The sequence below is a fragment of the Polypterus senegalus genome, chromosome 14 (genome assembly GCF_016835505.1).
Source record: "Polypterus senegalus isolate Bchr_013 chromosome 14, ASM1683550v1, whole genome shotgun sequence".
In the NCBI taxonomy this organism is placed as follows: Eukaryota; Metazoa; Chordata; class Cladistia; order Polypteriformes; family Polypteridae; genus Polypterus; species Polypterus senegalus.
The window spans coordinates 78474171-78497311 of record NC_053167.1 but is presented as its reverse complement, the minus strand read 5'-3'; the positions used below and the strand labels follow the sequence as shown (position 1 = coordinate 78497311).

Sequence of the window (23141 nt, the reverse complement as noted above, 5' to 3'; positions counted from 1 at the left end):
GCTCATTAATTTGGAATGTACTTATTAGTGCTATTGTTTGCTTATCTCAGTGTGGTGCAAGAATGAAGTTGAACTTGCTTTAGATATATTCATTGCCTTTAGCAGTCTTACATATTCCTGCTCTATTCAGCCATGGCTGTCTGTCACTCCGATGATAATGATGTTCATCCATTTGTCCATCTGTTACTCCCTTTCCTGTGTGTGAGCTGGTGAAAGAACAGGCCAATTCAGGAAAGGCAGACCCGAGGGCACGATGGGCAAGGAAATTGCCTCCCAGGCACAGTGGGTTGGTTTCGATGGTGATGAGTCTGTGCTGTTCAAAGCGATGGACTCCTGATACTTTACAGATTACAGTGCTACTGTTAAATTTAAAGCTTGTTTACAAGTACTTGTAAAATAACATTGACATAAGGAAAACAGGTACACAGTACAGTAATCTGAGTATTTTGTTACTATCATCCTAACTATGAGATCATGGATAAATCTCTATATTGTAAGTGACAGAATGGACAATATATATTGAAATACATTGTAACAGCTGACCCTGTTTCTTAATGAGAGCTCTGATGAACAGATAGATGTAGGCAAGGCATACATTTTTTATGATTCACCTCAATGTTTAATTAACTTGTGTGCAGTTGTGCAGTAATTTGTAACCTAAATCCTAATCAACATTGTTTGTCATCTCTTACACTGGTTGTTAATTAAAAATGAATTAAAAGTGGAAATATTTCAGAGTACTTTATAATTACTTCACTGCTGTGCGAATCATCAATTGTAACATAAATGGGTTTTTCAGAATTTGACATAAATGAACATCAGTATTTGTTCATTATAGTTAGCAGATAAAATAAACTGCTGAACAAAGGGTGTAAATGAAAACATGCTGATAATTGTTTACAATGCATTAAGAAAAACAAGGACTTAAACAGGTTTAAAAACAGTAACACCCATTCACTTTCAAACATAATTTAACTTTCCAACATTCTCTGAAGATTATGTACTAATGAAGTTTATTGACAAGGGGGATGAGACAGAGTATAGGAGTCAGGTGGAGAACTTTGTTTCTTGGTGCAAACAGAATTGTCAGAAACTTACCATCAGCAAAACCAAAGAACTGGTTATTGACTTTTGTTGCACCAAAGAGCCTGTATGCCCAGTAATTATTCAGGGAGTGAATGTGGAGATTGTGCACTGTTTGCCAGTAATTGTGGGATACATCAATAATAGGCTTGACTGGCCTATGAAGACAGATAAATTCTAAAGTTTAGTATACAGCATGCTTCTTACTTTGGAGACTGCATTCTTTCAATATGAATAGTGACATTCTTTACATATTCTACAACTCTCTGATGGCCAGTACAGTTTTTTAAGCAATGTTGTGCTGGGCCGGTTAAATTCATTTCAATAGGGGCCCACTAAGTGAACAAGCTAATTAAGAGGACATGCTCACTCATGGGATACACTGTCAGCCTGCTGGACATAATAATGGAAGACAAAGCCTGTAGCTATTATGAACAAAGCTGCACATTCTCTCTCTGATACAATAACACTGAGTTCTTTAAGGCAACAAATTATTCAGTAGTGCGTGATGAAACAGCACTGAGGCTCCTTTATACCAAGATACCTTTATAATGCCTTACTGTGATTGCTTTTAAAGCCAAGTCAATTGTTTTCTTTCTTTTTAGCAATTTTGGTGTGTATTTGTTTGTTATATTATTTATTTATTGAGATTCAGTTAAAAGCCAAATGACCCCCTTGGGACATATACAGTAAAGTACTATCTACTTACCTACAGTGGCGTGTAAATGTATTCAGTGCCCTTCAAAGTCATCATATTTGTTCTACATGACAAATGATTTCTACACATTTCTCCATTCTGTATTGCAATGTGAACTATTATGTTGTAACCATACATTTCCAAAGTCAAAATAAGCCATGTTCTGTAGATATTTAACTGAAGACGAAAAACTCAGAAGTTGGTGTTTGCATAAGTATTTAAACCTCTGTGCTTTGGAAGCTCCAGGTTTACATAAATGACAAATTAATCAGAAACAATTCAAAGACGACAGTCATTTGACCATAATTAAACCTAATTAGGTAGTATTTGTGAGTCCTTTATATCTCTCTGGATATAAAAAGCACCCTCTGTGAGGGCCATTGTCTTTGTTGAATAATCACTCCCAAAATGAAGGCAAAGGACATTCTTCTGATGTGAGAAGCAAAGTCATTGAAATGTAGAAAGCAAGAAATATCTAGAAAAAGGTATTGAAGAGTTTGAATGTCCCGTTAAGCACTGTTGGATCCATCATCAGACAGTTGAAGGTTCATCACAGCACCCATACACTTACTAGAACAGGCCGTCCCTCAAACCTAAACATCAGAGCAAGACATCGACAGGTGTGAGAGGCTACTAAAAATCCAACCGTCACTCACAGAAGACTGCAGTGCTCTTTTCCTGAAAGTGGAGTAAAGAGCATTGGTCCACAATTTCAAGAACTCTCCATAAAACAGGCCTCTACAGGAGGGAGCAAGAAAAAAGCCATTCCTTAAAAAAGCAAAAAAAGCACATTGAAAATGCTGAATTGATAAATATGTGTACAAATATTTTGTCACTCAGAAAATTATGATGACCTTCAAGGGGATTGAATACTGTTGCCCACCACTGTATCTTAGACAAGGACATCATAAGGAGACTTGCCTTGGTGTTGATATTTTTACTGTTTGAGAGTCCACGTACATGTTTGACCTGTAATCATAGGTAGTGCTGGTATCTATCCTTGAGCTGTTCAAAAACCTGTCTGAATTGACTGACCTTTTCAGTGACAGGGTTGTAGAATGCTTTTCCTAATGTTGGTGCTTTCTGCCACAAGGGATTCCCATTTGAAGTGTGAATGATGTGAAATGTCAGTGGTACCACTGTGGTACCAACCTACTTTATTTTTTATTTTTCGAAAACAAGATTATTTTATAATATGTCTTAAGGTATTCTCCCACAAAAGATAAATAACTAGAAGGCAGTGATACCACTGAATTGTTGGAGCTGATTCTCTTTTTTCTACAATATTTATCAAATATGATCAATCTGTGTAAATTTGTTTGCATTAATGAATATTGATAGATGTATATATATATTTTTTTTAATTTGATAAAATCCAGCTTTTGGCAAGGAGCTAATTGTGTCAATGCAGCAGACCCATTAATGGTAAGTCTTTAAGACTCTCTGAGGTAATATGTAAGCATTAGTTCCCGAGAAAGTCAGTATGCATAAGGCTTATAAAATTTGTTCTATGAAACACAGAGAAGTAATAGCATCTTTTATTTTCTATTTCTACAAAGCCACAAGTACAATTAGGTATTAAGTTGAAGTCAGTGTTACTTATTTGTTTAGTTTGTTTTTCATAACTCTCTTAATGAACATCCTTTAGTTTTGAAATATGCCTAATGCAGAGACATATCTTCATAGCCATATTGAAAGAAGTAATGAATGTTGATGCACACTAGTACTTTACACTGTATACCCTGGCATGAGTTGGAGACAGCTCTTGGCTGAGTGTAGCACAGCATAATTACAGTATACCTTCAATTAATTTTAACAGCACAGAATGTTTTTATTTGGATGGTCAACTTACCGTTCTCACCCTCACGGAGGACAGTTTGTCCACTGTATTCTCACAGGTTTCCCAAGCCTATCCCACATTCTGTACTTAGCAGCAGCTATTTAATCCTATTCCAAACCGAGATTGCATTGTTTTTTCTGTAATTCGACAGTTAATATGTACTAAATTGTTCATTTTTCTTTGACCTGCTACAATTAAATGGACCCGTTGACTAAATATGGGAATAATGTTTGTCAGGTATTGTATGGTTGGATGGAAGTGTTCTGTGTTATGTTCAGTAAATTTAGATAATATTATTTCAAGATATACTGTACATCCTGTATATTATTAGTAGCCCTTCTTAAATCAAGCACATATTTTTGAAGTTATTCTAAAACTTGAAGCAATGTCACATTATTTACCTATCAATGATAGTTACATAGATATTTCTAATGGAGTGCAGCCACATATGCAGCCCTCCACCTTTTCTCTAGTATGATGTAAAGTTCTTGACGTGGTTAATGTTCTAGATGTTTTTGTCAGATGTTCTGGTGTAGTGCAGAATTTGTGGCCCCAATTGCAGAGTTGAGGTCCTCTTCCTGAAAAAAAGCATTTACAATTCAACCACAGTTTAATGTTTCCATATTTAGCATTTAAACATATTTAACATTTTTTGGATGCTGTTCTTGACATTAAAATTTTATTTTATTCTACGTTCACATGGTAGCTAAAAGTGACTGTATCCAATTTTTTTTTGACTAGTTAGATTAATTTTGTGCTTGATCCAGATATGACGAGTCCATCCTGAATGTGCCCCACATGCACAAAATGAAAAAAACTTTTGTCAGAGAGATGCAAACCAAAATATGCTACTTACTGTTCTACTTCACATCATTTCAGTACAGGGTGTCTGCAAATTTTCATGATGGCAAGGAAGAGAACCAAGAAACAAAAGTTTAGAGTTGTTGGTTTGAGACCGTTTATTCTTGCCAGCGTTCTGTATGCCGAAACAACTGACCCAAACGATAGGAAACAGAATTGGTGAGTGCAATATGGAGGATTTGGATACAAAACAGTGTTATGAGAGCAGTTTAAATCCTTTCTGAAATGTTTTGATTCCATGTTGTTGTTTTTTTTTATTTTGCCAATCACAGTTCTCTAAAAAAATATCAGATCTGTGACACATATAATTGAAAAAAAAATAGGAATTGAGCTGAAGTGTTAATTTAGCCTTTTTTGGTTTCAAAAATCAAAAACAAAGTTGTAGGCAGTGGGTTAATATTAGCACAGTTGCTATTGAAAACACAGCAGCATTCATGAAAAAGAATAACAATCTGAAAGGGGAAAAATGAGAATAATTATATTTAAATTATGTAATGATAATATTAATATGTAATTTAGCAGATCAAATAGACCAAACTGGATGGTGACTATTAATCCTAAAGCTAATTGTAGTGAGGGGCTGTGGCCAGGTGAAAGAATAACATTTTACTTTTTGTCTGTAATGTTTCAATGGCTGCTGTATTGTACTAGGAAAGTAGTTCAAACTAAGGCTTTTTCATTTGTAAGTGCAAGTGGTTATGAAAAGTTAATGAGTGACTTTCTATGTTCATATGTCTTTAAATTTTAAGCTTGATAAATAAATTAACTACCATTATCATTAATGTGTGAGTGTGCACAAGATGCTGAATTAAACATAACTAGATAACAGGTACACATGTGGTGAACCACTGCATACGATATGATATTTTAACATGTTCAACGTGCATGCTTTTTACATTGCTGGGATGATAGTCTCCCAGCAGATAACAAGGCTAGGTACTTAGGACGCAGCAAAAATCATTTAGCTATTTGCATCACATGTTCATGTGTACATATTCTTGACTAGTATCTTTAAATTACTGCTCACTAAATTTGAACAAACTTTTATTCTGAAATAGTTTCATTTTCCTGTCTTTAAGGAAAATTGCAATTCCACTTATGTAATCTGACTGATTTTCATGCCTGAGTGAAACAGTTTAAAAATCAGGTACCAAAGACCTATATGTTTTTTAAATTTCCTCTTACGAGTCTTTAGTGAATAAAGTAAATTGGCAGTCATTTAATGGCATATTTAGTACATTTATTATGCAGTCCAAACGGACAGTGGTGTAGGAACTCTAAATTTTGTGTGATGGCTAAACAGTATGTGAAAATATTGAATGATGCTCTGCAATTAGAGTGTGATCTCTCTACCAGTTTTTAAGAATCTCTAAGGACAAAATGCCAGTTTTAATCTTTTTTTCACAAGTTTTTAATATGTGTATGAAGTTTTATTTGTTGATATTCCTACTATTTCAGGTTGAAAAATCACAATATATAAAAAGTCTTTTGATTCAATAAAAAATAAGACTGAAATAAACATCAACCTTTTAGATTTATAGCCTCTTTGAGGTTAATGTTGTTTCAAAAAATAAAAAGTAACACTTGAAGGTTGCATTTATGTACCATGAGATTTTGATTAAAATATTTTATATGTCCTATATGTCATCCAAAGGTGCACCCTACATATTCATTATATAAAGCTAAAGAGTAAAGAATTAAAGTAAAATTGTATATATATATATATATATATATATATATATATATATATATATATATATATATATATATATATATATATATATATATATATATATTTTAAACCTCCTAACACGTAGATTAAGAGGTTCACTAATGATCGCACAGTGAGTTGGAAGCAGAAATTTAAAATGGAGTTCTGTTGGTTACAGTCTATGGCCTTACCCACACTTCCAGAATAATACTGAATATATGGATCATCTGAATTACTTTATGCATTTGTTGCTGATTCTGCAACAACAAATGTCATTAAGAAAATAATTCAATAATTTTGTTTATGGTAATGGAAGCTTTACTTGCAGTACCAGAAACGGAAATGAACAATGAATCTTATTGTGTAGTTTCATCAGAATTTAATAACTTTACATAATATAAAGTTCCAGGAAAATATGTCACTTGGATTGTCATCTTATTATTTCACTTGCTATATAAACATACATGAACTCAACAGGCTCTCATTAAGTGTTTACCTCTTGCATTCAAAGTGTAAATACCCTGCTGTGATCCAAAATGCTTTTTGTGGCCAATAGCTGCCATGCTATAGTTCTTCTGAATCAATCATTAAAGATGCAGAATTCATTAAGTCGGCTTATAGTGTTACACTATCTTCTTAGCATCAGTAATTACTGTTACATATGAGAGTGACTGGTCAGGTCACAATCTGGTTAGTGCAGAGCTTGGTCCCCTTCATGGTCTGTTATGACAAAGTAAACTACACAAATGAATGAAAGACTTCAGTAATGGAAACTGCATTTAAAAATTACATGCACAGTCCTGCAGGGTAGATTGCTTGAATGGACAGAAACAGAGTGCCATCCTAAGGGTTAGAAGTGGAGTGAAAATAGTGGCCCCAAAGTTTAGAGGAGAATCCCAGAAGTACCTAGAAGTTGGATGCCACAGTGTATATGTAAATATTTAATCTTTTGATTTTGTCATCAGTCTTTACCACCTTTCTGATAGTGTGTAATATTTTAGCAAATTTTCTAAAGCAAATTCAGTTAATTAAATCAAAAGGAACCAAAAAAAATAATTCATATACACAAAAATGAATAGCTTTGGGGGTCTGCCATTACAAAGAATAAATCATAGGATTATGAGTTTGGTAGGTTTTCTTTTCCTTTAATTCCATCCATCCATTGTCAAGCTCACATCATCCATATCAAGGTCACTGGTGTTGCACCCTGTGCTATTACCATCAAGCAAAATATAAGAAACACAAAGAAAAATTCACACAATCGCAGGGCGAACATGCAAATTCCTCACGGGCAACAACAGGGTGATGATTCAAACCCAGGGCTCTGTAGCTATGAGGCAGTAGCACTGACCACTCAGCCACCATGCCTTGCCTTCCCCTAATTCAGCTTTTTTCTGTTCCCTGGAAATCATACAGCTTTTGTCTTGAGACTGGATTTAAATTCCTCCCCCCTTATTATGCAACACACCATTCATTTATTTGTTCATTTTCTGCACTGATTACTTTAAATACAGGATTGCAGTGATATGCTTTTCAAAAGCTGTTAGCTTTTTTTTAAGTTTTCTGGTAAAATGATTTATCTCTTTCTTTTTTTCATTTTATTTGAAGAAAATAACATTCCAAATGATCAAGTCTAACTTATACAATTAAGAAGATAACATAAGATAAGAGACTTAATCTCTTTCTGACATTATTTTTCATTACTCTGTGACAACCTGGTCAAATGTCATTTTACTTGCAGAAGCTTAACACAAAATAAATCCATTAAGTTTTAGGTCTTATTTTTATTGGCTTTTATCCTAAATATATTAATTATTATTCTGTACTAAAACTTAATAAACTAATAAGCAATAATTAATTAAATTGATTGGCATCCCATGTTGTTCCTATTGCCAGCATACATTCCTACTCCCTACAACCCTGTATTGGAAAGCACAGGTTCAGAAAATGGATCAGTGTTTTAATATAAAACTCAGATAAGGCAACCTAACAAACAGCAGGAATTCTCAAGCAGTTTTTAGACTGCCAGTAAGAAGTCAGTCAGCTTATACATCAAACCTGACGTGAATTTAAAATGCAGAAACACTGCATTATTTTTTTGAGTTGGAATGAAATATTTACCATTTTGGGAAAAAGATGTTCATTTATTATTCATGTTCAGACCCAAAAAAGAAAAGAAAACATGTACTTTGTGGAAATGTCTGCCTTCTGATTCTCATTTCTATAAAGTGCAACTAAATAAAATCCTTGAAAAGATTTCTGAAGGCTGCTCTACTTTTCTTCACCTGCTGTAATTTATGTTGATTTTATTTTATTGATTGTGTATATTGTCTCCCTGGCATGATGTGTGGAAATTTGATATTCTTCCTATGTTTTTCGTTGGACATTTTTTTTTTTTTCCACATCACCAAACCTATACATTTTGGGAAATTGGTATTATATTATTTGCTCCAGTGTAATTATGTATGATATAAGACAGTGTGTGTGTGTGTGTGCCATGTTATGGAGAGTCATCCTTTTCAAAGTCGTCTGTTGTGTTGCACACAGTCCAGCAAGAACAGGATCTGACTTCTCACAACCCATTTTTGGAAATGGATAAATGGATTTTTATAAAGAAGTAAACCTTTATTAAACTTTCATATTTATTTTGTTTCTGCTGCCAAATAATTACTATTGCTGCTTTGAGTTGATTTCAATATTTTTTACAGATTTCTTTTTCCATAGTAGCAGAAGTGAACAGTGTTTAATACTGTTTAATACTGGATGTACCTTCCATCTGCTCTTTCTGTGGAAGCTTGTGTTAGTAAATGGCTGAGCAAGACTGACCAGGCCTTGCTGTTCCCAGAAGTAGCCTCTAATTCCTCCATTGTAATTCTCACACTCCTTCAGTCCAAATAACAGATAAAATTCTCTTTGCGATCCCAGACTCTCTCATAGGTCTCCTACCTGTGTGATTGGGCCAGTTGCATTTTCTAAGGTGAAACAGACATCCCTTTCTATCCTATCCAAACTGTATCATCACACTTATTATGATTTGCACCAGCAGCAACTTCCTGTGGGTTAAACATCTGGACTTAGGCTTCACACCTCCAGAACTCCTATAAAATCCTTCCCAGTAAGCGTGAAACTGAAGCTATGTTCCTGATTCTACATTTCTCTGTCCTTTTTTAAACCATCTCTCCCACCAGTTACCAACTCTCCTTCTTATTTAAAATATATTGCCTGGCCCATCTATCCACATCTCTTATCAGCTCTTGCAGTGCTGATGTGCTTGCTTCTTTTTGCACATTCTCATTCATTTTGGATTAGTTCCTGTTTCCCCATAGCTTACTTAAGCTGCCCCTATATTGAAAAACTAGCCCTCCATCTTTCCATACTGACTGAAAAAATAATGAAACCTTTTATGAGCAATGACTAGACGAGAAGGATGTAGTCAGTAACAGACAGGGGTCAATATTGGAAGTCAGAAAAAAAGTTTGCAAAGCTAAATCGCAAACTAAAAAGATAAAAGTACAGAGCTAGCTTCTGTTGCTGGGAGTGTCAAAAAAAAATAATCACAGAACCGCTATTTAAATCTCATATAAACCTAGAATGGACACAGTGACATGAAAAAGATTAATAAAATGTGACATCATAACAGAGCCCTCTATCTAGTGTATGATCTCCGGACATGCCCATCAAGGAGAGACATGTGTTCCACAGCATGGACATCACTGGCATGAACTCACAAACAATCTCCCAGTCCATACTCCTTCCAATGTACTAAGTACTCCACTTTATTACCTCTGCGAGAATAATCCAAAACATAGTGGATCTCAAACTCATCTGATCCATTCACAGAGGCAGGAGGTGATGGAGGTTTACTCAGATAATAGGGTCTATGTCCAGTTGGTTTCAGGTAGGAGAAATATGGAGTGAACTTTAAAATCTGCTGGTAGAGACGGGCTGTATGACACAGAACCCACCTGTCTCCTAACCACATAGGAGCCAATATACTGTGGTGCCAGTTTGCAGAATGGAATCAATAGGTACTTATCTTGTGTCTCAAGCCATACTCTCTGTCCTATTTTAAAAACTGGTACAGCTCTACTCTTGTGATCCACAAATCAGTTGGTAAAGTCATCCACCATCTCAAGGTCCTCCAGAACTAGCTGCTAAGTAGAGCATAATTTACTGACATACTTAGTAATGCTAGGCGCTAAAGAGAATAGTAAAGGAAAATCCAAAAGATGAGGTTGGAACCCATGTAAACATTCAAAAGGAGACATTTTTAGTGCTGAATGATACAGAATATTCCTGGCGAATTCTGCCAGTCGCAGAAAGTCACTTCAATCACCTTGATTAGAATTAATAGTGCACCTGAGGTATTTTTCAAAATCACGGTTTACTTTCTCTGTTTGTCTGTTGGCCTCTGGGTGATAACCTGACTTTAGATTAACTGTGCATCCTAGATGTTTACAGGGAGTACTCCAGAAGCAAGATATAAAGCACAGTCCACAATCAGAAATAATTGTACTGAGAAAACTATGTAAGCAGAGTATGTGCTTGAGAAACATATCTGCTAATTCGTTGACCAAGGGGTGTTTTTTGAGAGTAGCAACCATTATGAAAATAGTAGTATATCCACTGGAAGGAAGTAGGTTGGTAAAAAGATACATGGAAATTGTCTACCAGGGATGTGCTAGACACAGAATGGGTTGTAATAAACCAATGGGTAACTCTTGGAAGGATTTTGCTCAACTGCAAATTTCACATGCAGAAACATACAGTATTTTTAAGTGTTCCAATACATTTGTTCTCACTTAAAATATTTTTTCAAATTAAAGAGACTTCTGGGTGACCAAACCTATAGCTGCTGTGAGCCCAGTCCAAAACTTTAATCTCAAAAATTAGGAGGTACATGAAAATACCTGTGGATAACCTGAAAGAAGTGGGTTTTAGAGGACTGAGCCACACAAACCTGATCTTCTGTGACAGAAAAAGGAAGGTAGTAGTATCTCTCAAAAACCTTTCTGTAGGTATGATTAGCTCAGGCTCATCAAAACTGACATCTGGTTTAAAGATGCGTGAATAGTCATGAGCTTCATTATTTATTTTAGCAGAGTGTTAAGAAATCATAACGTTAAACCTGCTAAAGAAAAGAGTCTTATCTGGCTTGCAGAGTGTTTAGTCCTTTAGCAGATTTCAGATAAGTCAGGTTCTTATCATCTGTATAAATTATAAATAGATGTTTTTGTCCCTTCTAATCAGTGTCTTCATTCTTCCAGAGTTAATTTAATTGTTAAGAGTTCACAATTACCTACCTCATAATTTCACTCCGCTGAAGATAATTTTCTCAAATTAAAGGCACATGAATGAACCAAATCGGGGTCTGAATATTTTTCAGACAACACAGCCCCCACCCCAATACTGGACATGTCACCTTCCAGTATAAAATAGTAGGATGGGTCAGGATATTTCAGAATGGGAGCACTCCTAAACATTGCTTTTAATTTATTCAATGTTCCATGAGCCTCAGGTGTCCAACAGAAAATTTTAGCTTTCCTTGTTAATGACATAAATGGGGACTATTACTGAGCTAAAGTTTCTGATAAACAGACTGTAGTAGTTTACAAACTTTACAAAGCAATATACCTGTTTAACACTCTCTGGTATTTTCTTGTTCAGGATTTCTGCAACTTAGTAGTGATCCATTGCCAGCCCCTTTTGTGTAATTTAGTAAATAATAAACAAAACTCAAGGTGCATGAAAGTCACATTTTTCTTAATTCACAATTAATGGTTAGCTTCTATGCTATTGATATTAACATATCAAATATATGTTTCCATATCTTTAGAAAAATTCGTCTATATAGACTAGCATGTAGATGGCAATAATGTTTTGAATATGTAATTAACAAATAACTGCAATACTATCTATATCGCATTACCCTGTATTTGTAGTGCCCAGATGTGGCATTGAAGGCAGTTTTCCGCTCATCTCCCTTACATATTCTAATCAGGTTAAAAACACTCTGAAGGTCTAATTTAGTGAAAATAGTTTTCCCCACAACCTGAAGGGGATAATTATTTTTTACAGTAATCTGAATAAGCTGTCTATAGTCAGTTCATAGTCTTAGCCCTCCATCCCTTTTCTCTATGATTAAGAATCCCACCCCTACTGGACTATTGGTCAGAATAATGAATACACATGGTGGAAGGACGTAATTATTGGAACAAAGTTCCAAAGATGTTGATTGATTTTTAAACAGTTTTCCTGGCACCTGAAATTCCACTTGGTAATATCTTTATTTTTCCAATCGATATACAGATTATGTTTTTACAACAAGGGCATACCCAAAATAAACTGAGATATGGAAGATTGTATGACAAAGAAGGGTATTGTTTCTTTGTGGAATAATCCATCCATCTATCCAACCCGCTATATCCTAACTACAGGGTCATGGGGTTCTGCTGGAGCCAATTCCAGCCAGCACTGGGTGCAAGGCAGGGAACAAACTCTGAGCAGGGCGCTAGCCCACTGCAGGGCACCCACACAGGACAATTTAGGACCGCCAATGCACCTAACCTGCATGTCTTTGGGCTGTGGGAGTAAACCGGAGCACCCGGAGGAAACTCACACAGACATGGGGAGAACATGCAAACTCCATGCAGGGAGGACCCGGGAAGTGAACCCAGGTCTCCTTACTGCAAGGCAACAGCGCTACCACTGCGCCACCGTGCCACCCTTGTGGAATAATTCTACTTGTAATTGCAGGGGTGGGAGATGAATTGTAATGACACATTACCAATGGGTTTACCATCAGTTGTCTTTACCTGGGGATTTACTTATTGGATGTACTGTAAGCTCTTGCAGTAACGTTGCATTAATTAAATTCTCCATTGCACTGTAATAGATAGCATAGATAGTATGGTTATCTGAAATTATGTGCTAACTGAAAATGGAGCAATGACCAGGAAAAAAAAACAAAGTCAATACTAGGCAGAGGTCAGTACTGGAAGTAAGAAAGAAAATCTACAAAACCATGTTTCTAACCAAAAATCAATGTGAAAAGTGCAGCGCTAGTTTCTGTACTTATTCATACTACTTGACAATTACCAAAAATGCACGGAGAGTGCAGGGGTAAGGATTGTGAATAAACACAAAGTTCAGTTAACTTCAGGGAGGCAGCTTTGATTGAAAAACTGGTTAGAAATAAAAGCAGCAGCTACTGTGGCCTTCCAGCATTGATTTTGAAACAGGTTTACAGGTTTACAATAAGTGAGTGGTTGATTACTACAAAAAACAAAATGTTGTCATTTGAATGTTGCTCAAAAACTGTATAATAAGTGATTATTAAAACATACCTGTGATGTGGTTTGTCAGTTCATACCTATTATTAACAGGCTTGATACAGTACTTGAGTATGTGTTCAGTCCATGTTACCATGATATAGAAATAGACAATAGAAGTATTGTTCCTGTAATTATATTTGTGTTTGACATTTGTGTAAATAGGAGTTAAAATATATACACACTGTCACATGGAATCTGATTAATATATTATAGCCTGGGGTTAGCAACTCTAATCTTACAGTACCATCAACAGGATATTACAGTCAATTGTTTATATTAGAGATAATTCCTGACTTTCACTGAACCACACTCTGTATTTTAACATACATATACATAGGTATTGCTTTGTAATAAACCTTGTAAATGTGAACCGTAGCAGATAATTATCATCCACAGAACTACACTTGATTGCATCTCTTGTTGAGAATTTCTTTAGTTAGGTTCAGATTCAAGTGCTGGTTTTCATCTGTTTGGTTATTCCAAATTGGTGGAATGATTATGTTCTGTTTGTGTCTGAATAGATTTTCCACAGATAGTCTGGTTTCCTGTCACATCCTGGCTGATTTGTGAGTTTGAAGTGAATGCTGTGATTCAAAATGAGTATTTGGTTAGTGATGGAATTCAGGACATGGTGTAGTGCTGCTGGGTTAGGCACCAAATTTCCCTGAATTTTTATTTTGACTAAGGATGATATTACAATGGATTGGTGGATAATTTTGTAATCAAACTTTTTAATCTGTATCTATTCTTTTTGTTATTCCCTGTAGGTGATTAGTTATTGTAATTGATTTTGGATGAGGAGCTTGACAATCCACAAGGACTTTGACATAAAGCCATAGCTTCTTCCTTGGATCATGAACTGCAAGCTGAAGGGCACTTGGCTTGGAGTTATATCAGGCACAGATAGCACTGGAAAAATTAAATATCTTATTTAGCTAGGAAACAGTAATTCTCCAAAAGAAGATGGAGATTGAGAGCAGTGAAGGGATAAGAAAAGTCATTTTCCTTCTGTGGTGTACTGCATTTCAGTGTTATATACACCTTGTCACAACATGTGAATAGGAGGCAGCTGAAGGGCTTGGAGAATAATGGTAACACATCTGCCCAGGGGATGGTGGGGTGCACTAACGCTCTTTCTAAGTTCCCTGCAGACCTTTCCTGGGAAATCCCACCAGGAGCCACTGCCTCGACTCGGGACACGCCACTTCCAGTCCCGGCCCCGAGGACGACATTACTTCTGGTCCCGGGCCCGAGGACAACATCACTTCTGGTCCCGGCCCCGAGGATGACATCACTTCCCCCAGACTTCCTATAAAGCCTCACTCCCTTCCCCTGGAATTCAGTTCTGTTTTGAACTCCGTCTTGTAAACTTGACTTGCTACCAACCTTTTACTTTTGCAGCCTGGAACACATTATACGGGTGGCTGCCCCAAACCTTTACAGTGTCTTGGGTCTTTTCTTGTCACAACCCTTAAACTGATTAATGAGACCAGAACTTTCCATCATGAAGCAAGATATATATTTTTCTCAGTTCTCAAAAAAAAGAAATAAAAATCAAATCTTTCTTAGTTTTCATTTTACTTTTAAAGTGTTTATGCTGCAGGGTTGCAGAAGTCATCTGGGCAGCTGCCATTATTGATTTCTATTTTAATTTGGACACTAAATGCTCAGTCTATATGTTAACAGCTTTGTAATTATTTCTCTGTTTATTCAATATTCATTCCTAAATTACCATTCAGTGTATTTTTAGTTTAGTGGTAAACTGTAAGTTGTTTAATAGAATATATAACCTGTCTATAGAAAGTAATTTATGAGGTGAAATAAACGCAGTGAATGAATAATAAAAAAACAGCATTTCATTGGCTGCCCTGTTACTTGAGTGTATGACTTGAAACTCTGCACTGCAGGTCCTAAAGCCTTCTTGATAAATCTGAGCAACTCATGTCAATTACCTGGCCTCTGTTTTGTAAACCTATGCACACGTTATAATATGTTTTTTAAATATTAAAATGGACTTTCTGAGAAAGGCATTATACAAAATAGACAGTGTGATTAAGAACCATGGGAATGCTGCTGTAAAATGCTAGAAGAGAAACATTAATCAATACATTTGTATTTTATATAGTACTGTTAACCTACAGTTACTACAGTCTACAGATTACAGTACAATTTAAAATATATAGACTGAATAAGATGCAAAACAAAGTAGTAACAACAGACACAGGAGGAGTTTTTCATCAGATGTTAAAGATCTATCCCTTAATGAAGTCATACAGTTCATGGAGGCTGAAGCCTATCCCAGCATCTTTGGATGCAAGTCAGAAACTAATGATAGATAGGACACCCGTATTCACATGCCCGCTCTCAAACAGGGATATTTTGAAATAACTAGTCAACCTAACACACACATTTTTGGGGAAATGAAAAAATAGTGTAATTAGTACATAAAGCCTTTCTGCAGTGTTGGGTGATTCCGTTTGTAATCAAGCTAAGTGAGTAGCAATGTGGCTACAGTGTATTTTTCTGGTGAAAGTTCACATAATAGCATTCTGACCCTCTGACTGCAACACAAATGATGAAATTCAAAACTCACACCTCTGTCAAATGCAGGTTGATGAACCAATGTACAGGTAGGTGCTGTAGATCGAGGAAGAAGATCAGTGAAATTAAAGATGAGAATGAAACTAAATGAAACATGGCTGAATTCAGATGCCGCGTCAGTTTTAATCGAATCTGCGCCTCCGGATTACAGTTTTACTCATTCAAACCGCCAGGGAAAAAGGGGGGGCGGATTGGCTAACATTTACTCGAGCCGATTAAAATGTAAAGATGTCAGTTTTGGTAAGTTCAAGTCCTTTGAGTATCTCGCCGTTGTTATTCATGGAGATTCTCAAGTTCTAATACTATCCGTGTATAGACCTCCTAAATATAACGCGTCGTTTTTTGAGGAATTCTCTGACTTAATGTCAATTTTAATTACTAATTATGACACACTCCTAATAGTTGGCGACTTTAATTTTCATATAGATAATCAGTGTGATCTAAAAGTAAAAGAATTTATGAACCTCCTGGATTCTTTTGATTTGAGACAACTCATAAATCAGCCTACACATAAAGCAGGTCATACATTAGACTTAGTGATTACTAAAGGACTGAAAGTTGATATAAAACAGATCATTGATATTGGTCTATCAGACCATTTTCTTCTACTTTTTAATATAGAAATAATGATAAAAACACTCATGAGAAGCATATTGTTAAAAACGCTTCTTTGATTCGCAGCAGCTTTAAAACTTACAAACATTTTAAGCAATCAGTCCGTTTATAGTGCCAGCTATAATAGCGAGGACAATGTAAATAGTAAGGTGGAAAGATTTAATTCTAAAGTGAGAGCTGCTGTTGACATAGTTGCACCTGAAAAGACAGTGAAAAAATCTTCTAGCATTGGTATACCATGGAAGACCCAAAGAGTGTCTGATTTAAAGAGAACATGCCGTAGAGCTGAGCGTCAATGGAGGAAGAGTAAACTTACTATCCACCACGAAATATTAAAAGTCAAAATAACAGAATACAATAACACTGTCCGTCTTGAGAGACGCTGCTATTTCTCTAATATTATAAATAACAATGCTAGTAATCCTAGAGTCTTATTTTCAACAATTGATCACCTACTAAACCCAGGTAGCTCAAAGGAATGCCTCCTAAGTGCTTCCAGTGAAACCTGTGAGGCTGTCGCTGTATTCTTCAATCAAAAAATTAATGATATTAGAAATAACATAGTATATCTCCCCAACACTAAGGATCCCCTAAACCCCAACATCCTGTTATAAACAAATTAAACTCTTTCACTAGGATAGATTTACCTGATTTACAAAAAATAATATCTCAATTAAAACCCTCCACCTGCGTCCTTGACCCGATACCAACAAGGTTTTTCAAAGAAGTATCAGGCGTGCTAATTGATAATGTTCTTGACATAGTAAATTCGTCACTAGATACTGGGGTCTTCCCAGACTGTCTTAAGACTGCTGTAGTTAAACCCCTACTTAAGAAACATAATCTTGACCCCTCGCTCTTGAAAATTTTAGACCCATCTCTAACTTGCCCTTCTTAAGTAAAGTTCTAGAGAAGGCAGTCATTATGCAGTTAAATGACCACCTAAATAAACATGCTATTCTTGATAAATTTCAGTCAGGTTTTAGAACAAATCACAGCACAGAAACTGCACTCGTTAAAGTAGTAAATGACTTGCGGGTAAATGCAGACAGAGGCCATTTATCTGTTCTCATCCTCTTAGATCTGAGTGCTGCATTTGACACCATTGATCACAACATTCTTAGAAATCGCCTTAGTCAATGGGTGGGCCTCTCTGGCAGTGTCTTAAATTGGTTTGAATCCTACCTGACAGGGAGAAAATATTTTGTTAGTTGTGGGAATTACAACTCGAAGACACATGATATCCAATATGGTGTTCCACAAGGCTCTATCCTGGGTCCGCTGTTATTCTCAATCTACATGCTTCCGTTAGGTCAGATTATCTCAGGGCACAACGTGAGCTACCACAGCTATGCTGATGACACACAGCTGTACTTATCAATAGCACCTGATGACCCGATTCTATTGATTCACTAACACAATGTCTGACTAGTATCTCAGAATGGATGAATAGTAATTTTCTCAAGTTAAATAAAGAAAACTGAAATTTTAGTGATCAGCAATAATGGATACAATGAGGCTATTAGAAATAAACTGGATACATTAGGATTAAAAGTCAAGACGGAGGTAAAAAGCTTAGGGGTGATTGTTGACTGTAATCTGAATTTTAAATCACATATTAATCAGATCATTAGGACAGCATTTTTCACTTAAGAAACATAAGTAAAGTTAGACCTCTTTATCACTGAAAGATGCTGAGAAATTAGTTCACGCGTTTGTTTTCAGTCGACTAGATTACTGTAATGCACTCCTCTCAGGACTACCCAAAAAGATATAAATCGTTTGCAACTAGTGCAGAATGCAGCTGCTAGAATCCTAACTAGGAAAAGAAAATCAGAACACATTTCTCCAGTTTTGATGTCACTACACTGGTTACCTGTGTCATTCAGAATTGACTTTAAAATTCTGCTTATGGTTTATAAAGCCTTAAATAATCTCGCCCCATCTTATATATCGGAATGTCTGACACCTTATATTCCAAATCGTAACCTCAGATCCTCAAATGAGTGTCTCCTTAGAATTCCAAGAACAAAACTTAAAAGAAGTGGTGAGGCGGCCTTCTGCTGTTATGCACCTAAAATCTGGAATAGCCTGCCAATAGGAATTCGCCAGGCTGATACAGTAGAGCACTTTAAAACACTGCTGAAAACACATTACTTTAACATGGCCTTTTTATAACTTCATTTTAATCGTAATTTAACTTAATCCTGATACTCTGTATGTTCAATTCATCATAACAACTATTCATGGTGGCTCTAAAATCGGTACTGACCCCTACTCTCTTTTCTGTTTCTTTTTCCGGTTTCTTTGTGGTGGTGGCCTGCGCCACCTCCACCTACTCAAAGCTTCATGATGCTCCAACAATGATGGACGGATTAAAAGGAAGAAGTCTACGTGACCATCATCATCATCAAGCCCTTCCGTGAGAACCCTAAATCCAAAGAGGACTGTTTCATTTATGTTAGGTAGAATGCCCAGAGGGGACTGGGCGGTCTCATGGTCTGGAATCCCTACAGATTTTATTTTTCTCCAGCCGTCTGGAGTTTTTGTTTTTCTGTCCCCTGGCCATTGAACCTTACTCTTATTCGATGTTAATGTTGATTTATTTTTTTATAATTATGTCTTTCATTTTTCTATTCTTTAATATGTAAAGCACTTTGAGCTACTGTTTGTATGAAAATGTGCTATATAAATAAATGTTGTTGTTGTTGAAGAAGGAATATCACAAGAGACTGGGAAGAACAAAGTGGAGAGACAGGTTGAGTGTGATGGAGAGGAAGCTAGACAATGGAAATGGGGAAGTGTTGAGCTCTGATCTTACTTTGCAAAAGCTTGGTACTGTATGTCTGAGTGGATGAAGAATTTGTATTTTTCCATGTTGAAGGTTCTACTTCAGAATAGGATGCTGGGATTGCATTGGCCATTTGCTAATAGTTCAAAGAAATACAATACATTGATTGATTGCATAATAATATGCAAGCCAACAAAGACTGTGTAGCTTATTCATTTACTGTAACATGAATCACACAAAGCCAGAAAGAACCAGGAGATGAAAAGTAAACTGGAGAATAGTTGAAAGAAAATAAATAACAACAAATTAACGTAGAAACTGGAAGGCAAAAACAATTGATAAAGTAAGCCAGACAGCAAAAGTCTAAGTCATGAAAAGTTTGCCTAAAGGTCCAAACACTTACTTGGGTTAATTTTCCCTATCAAATTTTAAGACTAGTGAAGTTGTTTTATTTTTTTTTAATCCAAACGTTTGACACACTTTTTATATGTACAGTGTCACTGCATCACTTGTTGGCTAACAATTACATCTGACTAACAACCACATCTTATAAAGTAAAAAACATGATGACAACTATGCAGAAAATTAACAAAGTAATTGATAACCAAACACATACTACAATAAATGAAATAATGAAAACAATCCTCGCAGATCATTTTAATGTATGTTCTGACTCATGGGTCATTACAATCCAACTGCTTTGTGGTAGATCTATTGTACATCTTACAAAGAGAAACCACATATGGTATCTGCAGATGTTTGCATATAGCACATTTGTTTTTTTCTTAAGTATTTTTGCTCTTTCATCTTATTGGAACCTAATTATTTTTGACAGTGTTATCTTTTAAGCCTTTTACTTATCCTTAACTTTATTAGGAATTTCTGAGGTGAATATGACTTCCTTACATTTCCAAAAGGCTTAATGCAGTGTCCTAATAGGATGGATCAGTAAGTTCTGTTTCACAAATTTCAGTAATAAGTATATATCCTGGTCATCCAGAAATGGCATTTTTGTAGTCATATTGCATTTGGAACAACGTAATACAACTTTAGAATGTCCAGTCTGCATGTATTTTTTACAAAAAAATACATTTTATCTTTAATTGTCTTTTTCTACGAATTAAGTAAGAAATCAGCACCAATTTCTCATTCCTCTCTAAAATCTGACTGGAAACTCATATGAATTAACTGAAGTAGGAAGGTGAAATGTCACAAGCGGGGGCTATAAAAACTTGAATAGCATGTAAACATAATACAAAAAAAAATTGGAATATTTCCAAAATGGACTGTTTCAAAACCAATTTTAAACCGATGACAATCATCGCAAAACATTCCTGGAAAAAAGAGACAGACATCTGAGCCAATAAAAATTCTTAAATGCAGAAAAAAGTTTACACGAAAACCAGTCATGACACTATGCTTGAAGGATAGGCTCTGACCCTTTGTGACACTGAACTGGATTAAATGGCTGAACAGATGGATAGATGTTTTTAGCCTAGTGAAGATGAAAGTTTTAGCACCCATGGCTGGCTATAGATTTTGTTTGAAGAGGAATGAATGCGAAGAGCATACAGTTGACTTAAGTCTTAGTTTGGAGGTATTTTTACATATTTCAGTAGATCATGAAATTTGTCTTCTTTTCAGGAAAACTCCTTCAAACACAACAACAACCTGGATACACTTAGAATGACTGGAGCCAATATATTGTATGTGAGAAAAAAATAATGGAATTGCCATTACCAGTTTGGATTCTGCTAATGAAAGGTGAAAATATAAAGAATACTTATTTTAACTGTTTTTTAAAATGTTTTAATTTCATTGCATTTTATGACAAAAATATATCATTTTTACATAGTACATTTTTCTGCAATCACAAATATGTAAACATTTTGCCCTTTGGAAGTAGAAAGAATTGATCACCTCTAAGCTTGTTCATTAAAGCCTGTATGGGAAAAATGTTTGAAGAAACAGCAGTCATTAATATATTTTCATTACAAAATGCACATTGTAAGAAACACGGGGCACCACCAAGACCCAAAGCCCCAGGTATTTTCACAAAATATCTTTTTACAGGCCATTTCCACATTCTTGCAATAAATACTTCTCCTTTTCCTCCTCCAGGTGAGCTTTGTCTTCTGCCTCCTTACTTTGAGTCAGTGTAGGAGGCTGGACAGCTTGCTTTTATGTCAGACCTGGGAGTACGTCTGATAGCAGGGCGCAACCCGACAGAAGTACTTCTGGGTCAGACAGAAGCCTTCTGAAACAGAGAGTCTTTCTCCCTGCAATGCCCTCTAGCAGCACCCAAGGACTGCGACCGAGTTGTCTCTCAGGACTATCAGTCCCATAAATCCCTGAAGGTGTCCTTACTGGGTCCACGTCAACAGACCACTGCTATCTGTTATACTGGGGGATAAGCTGTTCTTGATATCCTAGCTCCTCCCTACTGTCTATTATTCTATCCCTTTGCGTGGGATGTTGATTTAGCCTCATCCCAACTCATTGTGCCTCTTTGGTACTGTCCTTACATTACAGTGTCCCGGCCTGGAAAGGGCCCAACACAGCACCTACAACATATACTTCCAGGTATCTAAAATGTATGTTTACATTTTGTTCATTTTTATCAGGTAACTACTATATTTTTCACAAAGGTATTGTCAACAAAAATAACAAGAAGTAATATTTCAGTTGCTCTGCAACAATTTACAATCCATGAGCTACAGTGAAATGTGACTCTCTTAATCTTTTATCTCTAAGTATAATGACATCAAAAGCTTAAGTTTCTCAGACTGATGAATTCAGTTCCTCTGGGGCTTTCTGAATTAACAACACTGGGAAGTAAAATGTGCTGCTTTTCCACAGAACCAGTGTCTCAGAGGATGTGTAAAATAGAAAGTATAATGCTGATTCTTTTTCTTTTTAAAGTGAAAGCTCTTTAAAGTATGTAACTCTTTTATGTTTGCACAGTTAACATATTTTATGTAGTGCCATTCAGAAATAATTCTCCCCAAAGTAAAACAAATCATTGAATTAAAGTAACTGATGTTTTAGTACTTTAAAGTGTGGTGTGTCCAAATGAAATGACTTATTCAGTGTCACATTTTCAGCTGGTAACAGGAGGTCAGTATGTGATCATGTGAATTTGAATTCAGTACCTTGGCATTAAGCCACTGTGGGTCTCTTGTAATGTTTGTCCAGTGACTGATGTGACTAACTGGTTGTAATGATCTCAGGGAGATGGAACAAGGCTAGAGGTTATTTGGAGAAAATATGACCAGAAGATGAAAAACGACTTAAACAGGCAGGAATCAAAGCTAGAAACTGGTCAGGTCAGGTTGGGAAACATGCAGTGAACAGTGCATTGCCGCACCCACCACACAATGAAACAGCTTGGGATTCCAGAATACTCACCAAAGACATGAATGTTACTGCTGAGGTAAGCAAACCTCTCGATGAGGTCAACATTCTCTCCACAGTCAGACACACTGCTAATGGCTGTGCCCAAAAGGTCATTAAAAGCCTGTGTTTTTGTTTTTATCCAGGACATTCACAAGCCCAGAAATTCAAACTCCTTGTTCAGTCTCTCAAGAGCCCCGATCAGAGCCTCCATT

The 23141-nt window shown here is 36.0% G+C and overlaps 1 long non-coding RNA gene across 1 annotated transcript in view; it reads left to right on the top strand.

Moving 5' to 3' along the window:
* LOC120515022 overlaps positions 1-22794 on the top strand; it is a 33490-nt gene extending 10696 nt beyond the window's left edge. The window contains exons 3-4 of the long non-coding RNA XR_005630566.1: positions 21178-21297; positions 22764-22794. This is a non-coding gene — a long non-coding RNA (uncharacterized LOC120515022). The remainder of the gene's footprint in view (positions 1-21177; positions 21298-22763) is intronic.
* Positions 22795-23141: the final 347 nt, after the last annotated feature.